Source organism: Neopsephotus bourkii, unplaced genomic scaffold (genome assembly GCF_033783945.1).
Source record: "Neopsephotus bourkii isolate Nb327-2 ecotype Australia unplaced genomic scaffold, CSIRO-AGI_Nbou_v1 NB_673, whole genome shotgun sequence".
Classification (NCBI taxonomy): Eukaryota; Metazoa; Chordata; class Aves; order Psittaciformes; family Psittacidae; genus Neopsephotus; species Neopsephotus bourkii.
Window position 1 is genome coordinate 1,366,154 of NW_026901172.1, and position 11,434 is coordinate 1,377,587.

At 44.4% G+C, this 11,434-nt stretch overlaps 1 long non-coding RNA gene across 1 annotated transcript; it reads right to left on the reverse strand.

The window, feature by feature from the left end:
• Positions 1-8,114: 8,114 nt before the first annotated feature.
• On the reverse strand, positions 8,115-10,804 carry LOC133212212 (uncharacterized). Its single transcript, XR_009725421.1, has 3 exons — positions 9,961-10,804; positions 9,601-9,726; positions 8,115-8,277 (listed from the first exon to the last, which is right to left on the reverse strand). It is a non-coding gene; the product is annotated as an uncharacterized LOC133212212 (long non-coding RNA).
• Between the last annotated feature and the right edge of the window lie 630 nt (positions 10,805-11,434).

Consider the following 11,434-nt stretch of genomic DNA (forward strand, 5'->3'; position numbering starts at 1 on the left):
TCAAAACCAAACCAGTGTTTCACTTCTCACCTACAAAAATGTAAACGAAGATAAGCCCCATCAAAGGACACTGCTGAGCATCAACCTGCCCCAACCCCTCACATTTTGCGTTCTCCTGGGGGAAAGAAATTAAATGCAGGCTTACTTACAAAATTTTAAGTGTCCCAGTGATGAGCCTGTGCTGTTCTCCTCTGGTTATTTAATCATCTAGTAAAACTCCACTCTCAAGTGAGCAGCTAAGGTCCTTGCAGTCTCCTGAAGTCAATGGCAGTTCTCTCTTTGACACCACTAGCTTTGGGATTAGCTCTTTATATATAGCCTAGGGCAAAGGGTGAGGAAGAAGAGTGGTTTTCAGGAGATGAGGATGAAAAGCAGAACAGATGGGGTCAGGGTAGAGCTTGGAAGCAGGTGCCCATGTACATGAGAGCTAAGGGGAAAGCGGGCAGCACGAGCTTGAGGGGTGCTGGGTATGGGCTATGTCAGGAATACTCTACCAAAATGACCCAAGAGACACAGGGCTTCTGCACCTCGGCTGATTGCTCTAAAACCCCCCACGTTTTTAATTTAACCAGGAAAGGTTAAATTAAAATAAAACCACATGAACCCATTTCCCATCAATGCCTGGAAAGACTTGTCCTCCTCATATGGCTTTGTTCCCCTTCCATGGGTAATGTGGTACCAAGATCTGGCCTGGCTACACAGCTAGGACTGAAACAGAGAATGGGAAAGCTGGAACTCACACTGCTGGACAACTCTTTTGGCTTGTAGCAAAGCTTCAGCACAAAAATACAGTCCCAAATATAACCAGCCGCAAGTATTTCATCTACCCCAGCAACAAGCGTGCTGAGGCCAGCTAGCAGACAACAGAGCTGCTTACACCAGACTGGTGGGGCCATGGTCATGTTTCCAGCTGTACATCTGACAAGTCTCATTCTTTATGCTGAGCATTAGCTTTGATATCCTGCATTAGAGATTAGCGTAATACTGTACATTATTTGCAGCAAGGGATTAATTAAATCTCAACATTTCTGAGAGGCAACTGGTATAAAGGAAGCCATTCATTTCAGCAAGATCCAAATTAACAAGTTTCTCATTTGTTTCTAAACTTGTTCCATGGTGGGGTGAAATGTAAGCTGAGAACTGCCTCCTGCAAATGCTTTAAAATGCCTAATAATAATATGGATTTGCTACTTCCAGAGGTGTTATGTGCCAAACACTACTCCTTTCTCTCCGGGGCCTGTTGTAGGCTGTCCTCCCTGCATCCCAAATGCAACAGCAGTGTCCCACTCAGCAACCTGCCAAAATGACCTCTGCAGTGCTTTGTTCCTGATGTTCTTTAGGCTGGAGGGAAGCAGCATGAAGCCCATGGCATCATGCTAGGAGCATGAGAAAGGTCTGATTGATGTTTAGCATGGTGAGGGTCAAAAAGGGGGGATAGGACCCTGTGTAATGCTCCCACTGGCTGCAGACACGGTGTAGGGACAAGATCCAGGAGGGATGGGGATGGGGCAGCAAAGCTGATGTGCCCTGGGGGACTTTTCCAGGAAAATAGGAAGGGTGCCCTCAGAAAGCCCCAAAGCTGAGCCAAACACAGGCTCCACTACGACTTTTCACTGCAAAATTGCTCATGTGGTGTCCTCATTTGTCGTGTGCTCATGGTTGCATGCACATGGCTATGGAGAGACCTGGGAATCTCTATTCCACTCAACATACATAACATGGTGTTTTCCATGGGTTCTTGGATTTTTCCAGGGCATCTCAAATAGCTGGGGCTGCCCGTAGCTGCTCACTTTGCTTTCTCAAAATCTGCTGTTTCTTGTTTGGGCTTGTTTAAACTTGCTTTCTTCCTGCTTGCTTTTATTCTGCTTTTTGTCATCAAAGTCCTGATTGGGCCGATGAGGGCTTTGGAGACCTGGAGGGTTTCCACAGATCTGGCTTGTATTAGAGGAAGGCAATTTCCTAACTGCCAGCTGAATTTCAACATTCCCACTCTCCTTGCCTTGCTAAGGAAAAGCAGGGGCACACATGAAGCCTCCTGCAAAGACTTAGCCATTTCCAGCAGGATGGAAGCATGGTGGGGGAATTTTGACCAGAACAACAGTGGGCTGGATTGGAGCTGAGATTTTCAGCCCGATGATCATTTCTGCAGGTTAACATCTATAGTGGGATGGAGCACTTCACCCTCTGCATGCAGAGTGCACTCAGGGCAAATGGGGAGCACTGCACTCACAGCCTTGCAGCCATCCCTCCTTCCAATCTCAACCCCATGCTCACAACCTCACAACAATGTACCCTTGTAATCACAGCCCCGTGCTCACAATCCTGCAACAGTTCTTCCTTGCAACCACAGTCCTGTGCTTACAACCTCACGATCATGCCTCCTTGCAATCACAGCCCCATGCTTACAACCTCACCACAATCTGCCCTTGCAATCACAGCCCTGCTCTTGCAATGTCACAGCCATCCCACTTTGCAACCACAGGGGCCTCCTTGCACAGCCTCACTGAGTCGTTTAAAGCCTGGAGTTTTTTTTTCCCCTGGGATTGAACACTGCTGGGACATGTTAAAATGAATTTGAGAGCAGTTTTTGACAGACTTTTATAAACTGTAGGTGCAAGGCATGTCCATAGGAATAAACATCATTGTAGGCTTCACAAAATCTGCACCTTTATGTAAACAGAAACAGTAGTGTAAGTTGAAGTGATCGTTCCCAAACTAGTGCCATGATAAGAATGTAATAAATACCATAAGTCTGGGTTGTTTTTTTTTTTCCCTTCACAGTTTCAGTGCAGCTCAAACTAATCAAAGAAGTAAAATGATGTGGAAAAAAAAGGAATTACATGTACAAAAAAAGCAATATATAGACATCAGCAAGCTGTATATCCTAGTCTAAATAACACCCTTGGTGTCTTTCATCATTTGGAGAAGTTTGCTCCTGGTCCTTTTCATGGATCAGGATTCAGCCCATACCCAACTTTGCATTTGCAAAAGCAAAAGTAATTATAGAATCATAGAATAGTCAGGGTTGGAAAGGACCTTAAAATCATCAAATTCCAATCCCCTGCCATGGGCAGGGACACCTCACACTAAACCATGGCACCCAAGGCTTTGTCCAACCTGGTCTTGAACGCGGCCAGGGATGGAGCATTCACAGCCTCCCTGGGTGATGATGTCCAGCATTCCCAAGTCCGTGTAACACAGGGGGGTGAGCAAGGTAGCCATGGACCCACACGTGGACCGCAGTGTGAAAGGCAGCACTGAGCCCTGCAAGAGCACAGATCATAATCGAACTCCCCCCATCTCCTCTCCCCAGCTTCACTGCATGGCCCGGCTATGCGGTATTAATCGCAATTACCCGCGTAGCTCATGTCCAGTGGCTATTACCTTTTAATAGGTGCCACCGTGCAATTAAGCAGCAGCAGTGCGAGGCAGGGATTCTGCAGCGCCAGCAGCTTTTGCAGAAAGCCACGAGATGGCGATGCAATAGAGATTTACACCGAGAGAAAAAGCGCTTCGGGGTTACAGAGGAAAACCCAACCCTTCATCCGCTGAGCCCCCACCATAGAGATGTACAAGTTTTACGTTATTTTCCTTCTTTTTCAGGGGGCATTGTACACGGTGGCTCTGCATTTACTGTGTATTGTTAGAGACCTGAAGCACAGCACAGTTTGCATTTTGTTTTAATGTTAACAGATGCTATGAAATCTGCTGTTACAGCAGCAGCTTAATCCTGCCATGACCAAGCAAGTCTGCATGAAAGGGCAGTAAACTGCAGCCCATTAGGGTTTGCTGTATAACAGTCTTTTAAAAACAGTATCTTCCCTTTCTCTAGCAAAATGCCCCATTTCCCATGAGATATATCCATCATTGATAGTCGTGCTGAAAGAAATTTTGGCACAAAGTGAAAAATTAATTAAGATTTTTAATTAACATACAGGGAGGCATGGAAAATGGAGAGCTGGCTGGTGTAGCACATGTAGTTGCAACCCCTTTACCCTCTGAGCTCGCCCCTTCCCCTGGGATGGTGTGACTGAGATATGTAAGGTGTGGTGAATAAGTGTGACTTGAATGCACAAGCTGGATGTCAAGACAGATATGAATATTGCCACTATATATCCCTTTACTTTACCACCTTATTTTTGCTTATAGTCTGTCCCCTTTACCTGAAACATAGAATTATAGAATCATAGAATGGTTTGGGTTGAAGGGAGCTTAAAGCTCACCCAGCTCCAACCCCTGCCACGGGCAGGGACCCCTTCCACTACAGCAGCTTGCTGAAGCCCCTGTGTCCAGCCTGGCCTTGAACACTGCCAGGGATGGAGCAGATACAGCTTCCCTGGGCACCCTGTGCCACTGCCTCACCACGTGTGCCCATAGGCAGAGGTGCAGTCCCCTTTTATTTAGTGAATGGATATTGAATGTCTCTATGGACCAGCTTCAGGGTTGGGGTTTTACATGGCGCTATCCCACCCTGAGGGACTCAGGGTTGTAACTGCTCCTCTGCAACCCCAAACTGAGTGGCTAATGGTCTTCCTAGTTCTGCTGTTAGGGATGGGGTCTTAAGTAACAGCGCATGGGGCAGCGGCTTGGAAACTTCCTTCCAACCAGTCCCCTGGTGCAACAAGGTCCCATGGCTGTTCCTATGACTACTGTCAGCATCCGGTGGTAACATTAAGAGTTTTACATGTTGGGAGTCAAACCAGCAAATATCGAACTGTATTCAAATGCTTGTGAGGCAGAAGGCAAGACACATGTTCAACACCTCCATGCTCCTTCTATCATGCTCCTTCCTCAGTGAATGAATATGCAAACCCTAAAGCCATCACCAAGGGTGAGTTTCCTTTTTTAATGCGACTTCTTAGCACAACCCCATTAAAAAATTCCCTGCCTCTTCTCTGGGTCTCTGCTCCTCTCCAGCTTCCACACTGGGGGGCAGGGCTCCAGCCAATGCTACCCCAAAGGTGGTGGCACACACTGCCAGCCAGCCCTTCCAGTTTACGCTGGTTGCCTCCAAAGTCAATCCTCACCTGCTCATACAGCACTCAGCCCTTCATCCCCGCACAGGGACAGAGCAGCAGCATCTTTCACCTTCTCTCTCTGTGGGAGCGATCTTTCTACTGCCAACCCTGAATGTGGGCACCCTTTGAGCTGAATGAGGTATCAACTTTTGAGCCCACAATTCCATCAGGATTTACACAGAGGCAGCTTCAAAGTGCCCTCGTGAAAATTTGTCCTGCAAATGAAAACTCCCCTTTGCAAATCTGCCCTTTAGGTTCCTGCTTGAAAAGAAAATAGGAGACAGTTTGAGGAGATTCATTTTTTCCTCTAGTTTATATATAACTTGCTAAGCATTTTATTTTTTGAAATGAGCTTACTATGTTCAATTTAAGTCCAAATTTAATGATCCCTGCAGTAATTCATTTATGGGTACAGCTTCAATAAACGCCATAGCAAAAGTCAGGGAATAACTGTCCTTGTCCGCAGCACAATGATTAATCAACCTTATTAAAATTAGGATTGGCTGAGGAGATTTGCATAATATAAGAAGACTCAGAGCCTTCTCGAGGACAAAAATGAACCTTAGAACAAATTTTGGAGCTTTCCTCCCCACTTACCCAAGCTCTCTGTTTCCATGTATCCTGGGAGCAGAGTGGCTGGTTTGGCTCATGTGTGGAGATGGATGATACAACAGTGGTCCTAAAAAGGGTTAAAAAAGACCTATTAGAGACAAGCAGGTTACAAGGCACTTTGGGCAGGAATAGGATGTGGGAAACATCCTATTTCTGACAATTTAAGAAGTGTTTCTCAATGATTTGGAGCAAGACTGCTTTCAAGATGAGGCATTAATTGGAGCAATCACTTGAAGCTATATTATCTTATGTTATTTTATATTATTTTATGTTATTTGATATTATTTGATCTTACTTTATATTATTTTATGTCCTCATCTCCCCTTCCAGCTGGGCAGGGTCCCGGATGCCTGCTCTTCTTAGGGAGCAACCGGTGCTCATGCTCAGAGTGGCTTATCCCCCTTGACAGGTCAGGTAAAGCAAAAGCAGCCCTGCTCAGGGCAGCTCTGCACCCCCAGCTCTGGAGACCGGCACCCCAACATGGCCCAGGCCATGGTGCCAGAACAGTCCCCTGCCACCAGGCTGCCAAATCAAGCAGCCCAAGCCCCCGCAGACTCCACATTACTGCTGCAATGACCCTATATGTAACACCAGCCAACCATGAGGGACCAATTAGATTTCTGGATCCAATTAGCAGCAGCTGTGATTTGTGTGCATCCCTCCATACATATGGCTACGCTGAACTTTCCCTCAGTTTCAAATGTCCCCGTCTAGTGCAGGCGAAACGAGAGGAAGGACCATTTGTCTCGTTTTTTCCAAGAGCCTTTATTATGATGGACGAGGAACCTTTTACATCATTCACCAACTTGCAAACAAATTAGCTACCTTCATCACCTTCCCCTGATAGCAGAGCTGGCAAGTGACGGCCCGATGAGCTGTTGGGGAGCGGGTAACTGGTGTGGGGGGGTGGACAAGTGTTTCATTGGACATGATCAACTAAGTTTGCTGGAAATAAAATATAAGTGAAGTCAGATGCTGAGGGCTTAAGTGTCCATGCATTAACCAAGATGGTTTCCATCTCACGGAGCAATCTGGGCTCTGGCCATTTAGGGCGGGACAGGAATTGTTACTCATTTTAATGAATGCTGGGCATCCAAATCCCTTTGGTGGGATTGAAAAATCTCATCCCTAATTTTTATGTGCCTCTGTCCCTCACACACAGCCAACTCTCGCAGGGCGCTCCAGGAAGCCTGATAAAAGTGTTACTACTATTACTAGTAAAGATCTTTCATTTCCTTGAAAAGATCAGAGTAGGAAGAAAAGAAAGGTCCAGGCCTGCTGACAGAATGACAAGCAGATGAATAGAGCTGGCTCCTTCTTTCCCATCAGTGGTTTCAGCCCAGAAATAGAAGATCCCATCAGCTGCAGCCCACCAGAAGCTCCATGCTCAGACTCATGCATGCAATAAGACCACATCACTAATAGCATCAGAAGGGGATGATGCAGATGAGTGCAGGTCCTGCTGCGAATGATCCTGGTAAGGACAGTGATGCTGCCAGCACGGAGGAGCAAGGACACAATAAATGGGACTTAATGGCAAGGTATTCTGCAGCTATGCCCAAGGGGTCAGCCCATTTCTCCTCTATCTGCAGGGCTTTTATGGGCAGGCCACTGTTGTTGGCAGGAGGTGTCGATAATGGAGTGGATCACCATCTGCAGCTCAAAGGGAGAAGATAAAACCACTTTATGGGTTGCTTTAAAAAAGAAGACATCTCGCTGGAAAGTATCTGTTAAAATAATAAGGTGGTGTTGGAGAAGAGACCCCTGTACACATGCATAGCCTTGACAAAACTGCTCAGGGTAGAGGCACTAGAAATGAGGCCCTGGGTCATTTTATTGCACAGTAAACAACTCTGTCTCCATTACTGGCAATGTTTGGAAATGAGCCCTTTTGCACAGCAGTCTTTCAGCAGCTGGCTCCTGGGGATGAGCATGGGGAGGGACTGTGAGTATATTAGGAGAGCAGGAAAGGGGCTGAAGGTTGCATGACGTCTCTCCAGAGCAGAGTCTCTGGGAGAAAAGAAGAGTTTCTCCCTATTTGGCTGAAAAACAAAGGGGACAAACCTGGTGATGGCTGTTGCTCATCCCTCCTCTTACAGGTTGTTCAACCTGTGTTTCCTCGGTGGGGAGAGGTGAAGTAAGGCACCATTAGTGATAGAAGTGAAAGATAAACTGGGTGCTGTTTTCCATGGACATGGAAAATGCAAGGGAATTAAACTTAACCCTTGGGAGATGATAAACATCTTTGAAAACCCAGCCCAAATGCTGAAGTTACAGTAGCTGACCCACAGAGAGGAAGAACGGTTTTGTGGTTAAGGCACTTCGCTGTGATCTGAACAATCTGTGTTTAATTCCAGTAGCCACCATTTCCCTGTGTGCTCTTGGACAAATCACTTTGTATCTTTTTGTCCAGCTAACTATGTCAATTGGGGAGATAGCTCTTCCTTTTCAGATAGTACTCGCCATGAAAAGTTTGCATAAATCTACACATTGTGGATTGAAGCAACAAGTTTCAGGATCATGTCACCTTGATAGAAACAGCAACATTTTATTCTCCTTCATGGAAGGAGTTGAATTCCCTGCTTGAAAGCAGAATATTATATCTGCAATCCACTCCTTTTCGTGGGTCAGTATTTGAAACTGATTTCTGTGTTAAAAAAGAGAAGCATCATAGCACAAAAATGGCTTCATTAGCTTTGTAGACAGCCAGTGTGAGTACAGAATACCCTGAGCGAGGGTCCTCTCCAGCCAAATAACATCCTTTAGGGAACTTGGCAGTCCTTCCAGGCTGTGTGTCAAGGAGACTGAGCAACTTTACATCAACACAACATGGATTTTCCTTCTACCAAACTACTCTGCAATCTGTAATTTTTAACCTCACAAGTTTGAGATTGTACCTTAACATTTGCAGGAAGCAGATGGCTTCTGCATACTGCCAACCTGTTGTTACAAAAGCATCTTCCAAGAATTGTTTTCTACCCACAGTCGCTAACCATAATTAACCTTTCATATGATTTAATAAACAGGAAAAAATATTTGCCATCTCATATTAATAAAGAGAGCTCTTTAGGACATCATGGGGGGGGGCCCCCCCCCAAACATAGAAGCTGTGGTAATATTTTTGTGTGCTTATTTATTGCCTTTTAAGCTATTTAAGGATGCAGCTTACCTATGCAGATTAAAGCTGCAAAGGACAGCATAATAGTGGATGTGAAGAGCATCTTCTGGCATGGCACAAAATGACCTGTCCTTTGAGGAAAAAATGGCAAGACCAAGTGAGAAGAGTAACTTCTAATCCCAGGTTAGTGATGGAGACCAGAACTCACAGACAGTCCCAGTGATAGCAAAGCAGACAGCTACAATTTACATCTTTTCTTACACTCATAATCTTAATGCCTCACAGAGTTTTAAGTGATGATAATAGAGTCCTGTATTGCTTTGACCTTTTTTGATATTCAGAAACTTTACCGACTGGTCATTTTTGGATGGAGTACTCGCTATATATACATACACCACAGTGACAAACACCTCCAAAGTGCCTAGGAGAGAGCTAAGTGCAAAGTGGTATTATTGCCATGATTTCACTAATGAATGAAAATGAAGACGTTGGCTACAACTTTTCCCCCATATTATGAGGGAAATGAAATGACAGGCGTAAGTAAAAAGCTGGCATGGGGGACCAAAGTACATCTCTCAGTTCCTGATGGGTAGTTTGCTTTGGCTTAGGACATCAAAGGCTTTCTGAAAAGCTGAAAACTATAAAAGAAATATTCTCTTGGCTTAACCAATTTCCATAATGTTAGGGAACACTCTCACTGTTAGGACAGGAGAACCTCTTTTTCAATTAATGTTTCTTGTGACTGTTGAGTGCTCATTATCCATTAGAATGATAATGCACCCACGAAATTACAAATACCATTATGATGATAACTGCTTGGCTATAAAGAATAAAATAAAGTCATATACATACAAAGACTGATTTGCAGTTCAGGAACCGATTCCAGGAGACCATCACAGTTTTTCTGTCTTGTCCTTGGTTTTGCTGGTATGGTGGAGCTCACCGGATGGCATTCCATTCCCTTTCGTTATCGATATGCTGCCAAGATTGAAATGCATCAACTTGAATTAAGATGGATGCACATCAAATTAATGCAAGCCTAAAGAGACTGACCTTGTGGCTGAAAACTAAAAATGGACAAATAATGATAATAAAAGAAAAGGTTTTGTTTCCTGAGGCTAGGAATTAAACAAACAAAACCAAGGATCTCAAAGAGGCAAGTCTTTTTTATTTTACTAAGGATAAAAACCTGTCTATAAATGTAATACGTACCTGGAAACCACCAGGCAGTTGCAGTATTTTCTCTTCATCCTATTATTGTCTCAGACGTTGATTGATATATTTGTTTGCCTGGAATACAGCAGAAAACCACCATTCTGTTATAGCTGCCTTTTATTGTTTTAAGTAATTAATTCTTCAGTTATATCAGACTGTGGGTACACTTTTTACTCTGCTTCCTTTTGTGATTATTTTGTCCTAGTCTTGGTTTAGAAAAATATTTTGTTGGTGTTCTCAGATTTTCCCTGGATGAGAACAGCTTTTTTAAAGATTTTCCCATTAAAAAAAGATCATTTTCCTACAGAGGCTGTGATCACAAAATATGCATTGTGTTATCAACACAAGTTTGAAAAATGCGAATATGGATTGACTTCTGTAAATCTCGGTGAGATACAGGGTAGAAGCAGTACAGGATCAGATACCTTTTATACAATGCATTCTCTTTTTGCATGGTACCTTACAGTGCCCTCTCCAGCCCTGAAGATCAGAACTTCGGTGCTGCTGCTGTCCTTGGAGGGCATTTTCATTTTTTAAACACCAAGCCCAGTTTACAAGGTCTGACCATTTGAATTCAATTTTCACTCCTTTATTTTCCAATTCAGTTCAAGATTCAGTCTGAGGTTTAGCCTTTGGCCTTCTGAATTTTCTTTTTCCTGCCCACTGTCTCAATATTAGTCTTTTTTTAATATAAACTGATTTTCTTGCTGTTGTTTCTTAGTTCACTTTTTTGCTTTGTTTAGCTTTCTTTTTTCCCTACAGGACGGGCTAAACAGTCTCTCCGAGTACTTTTAGGATTCATTGGATACAGCCCAAATCCACAGGACAAACATTTTGTTGCCTCAAGAGCCTTGTGGATCTATAATCTTCAGCTCCTTTCACTACCCTGGCAGCCGTTTCAAGTCAGGATGTGTTTGATGGGTTTTTGGGGAGAGCACGTTTTCATTCAAGAGATGTTACAGCAGAATTTGCGCAAGGTCTGTGGCGGTCTGTGTCTGAAGGCAACAAAGCCAGCTTTCTCCTCCGGTTTGGGTCTCTTTTCAACACTTACCAACTTTGTCTCACAACACCCTTGAGGAGGCAAATGTACTTTTTGTTCCTTTATTAACAGCGAGGGAACTGGGACATTAAAATCCCAGTTTTGCAGTGGGAAGCAGCCCTGGGTGGATGCCCCAGTGGGGAAAAGGGGGTTTGGTGTGCAATGCTCTGGATACCCCTCAGTCTCTGCTTACCTTATCCACCCTAAACCCCTCTCTCAAATCTATTCCTCCCAAAACTGACAGCCACAAAGCTGTGGAAGTGCTGTTTCTGTGGAAGGCGGAAGGTTTGTTTGCTGTTAACATCTTTTTTTGTTCCTTTCCAGCCAGTTTTGTTTCCCTCTGCCATTGCTGCCACTCCTCACCCGTTTTAAGGCATTTATTTGTATGGATCTCCATGGAGGAAACAGACTTTTTATCCCATATTGCAGATA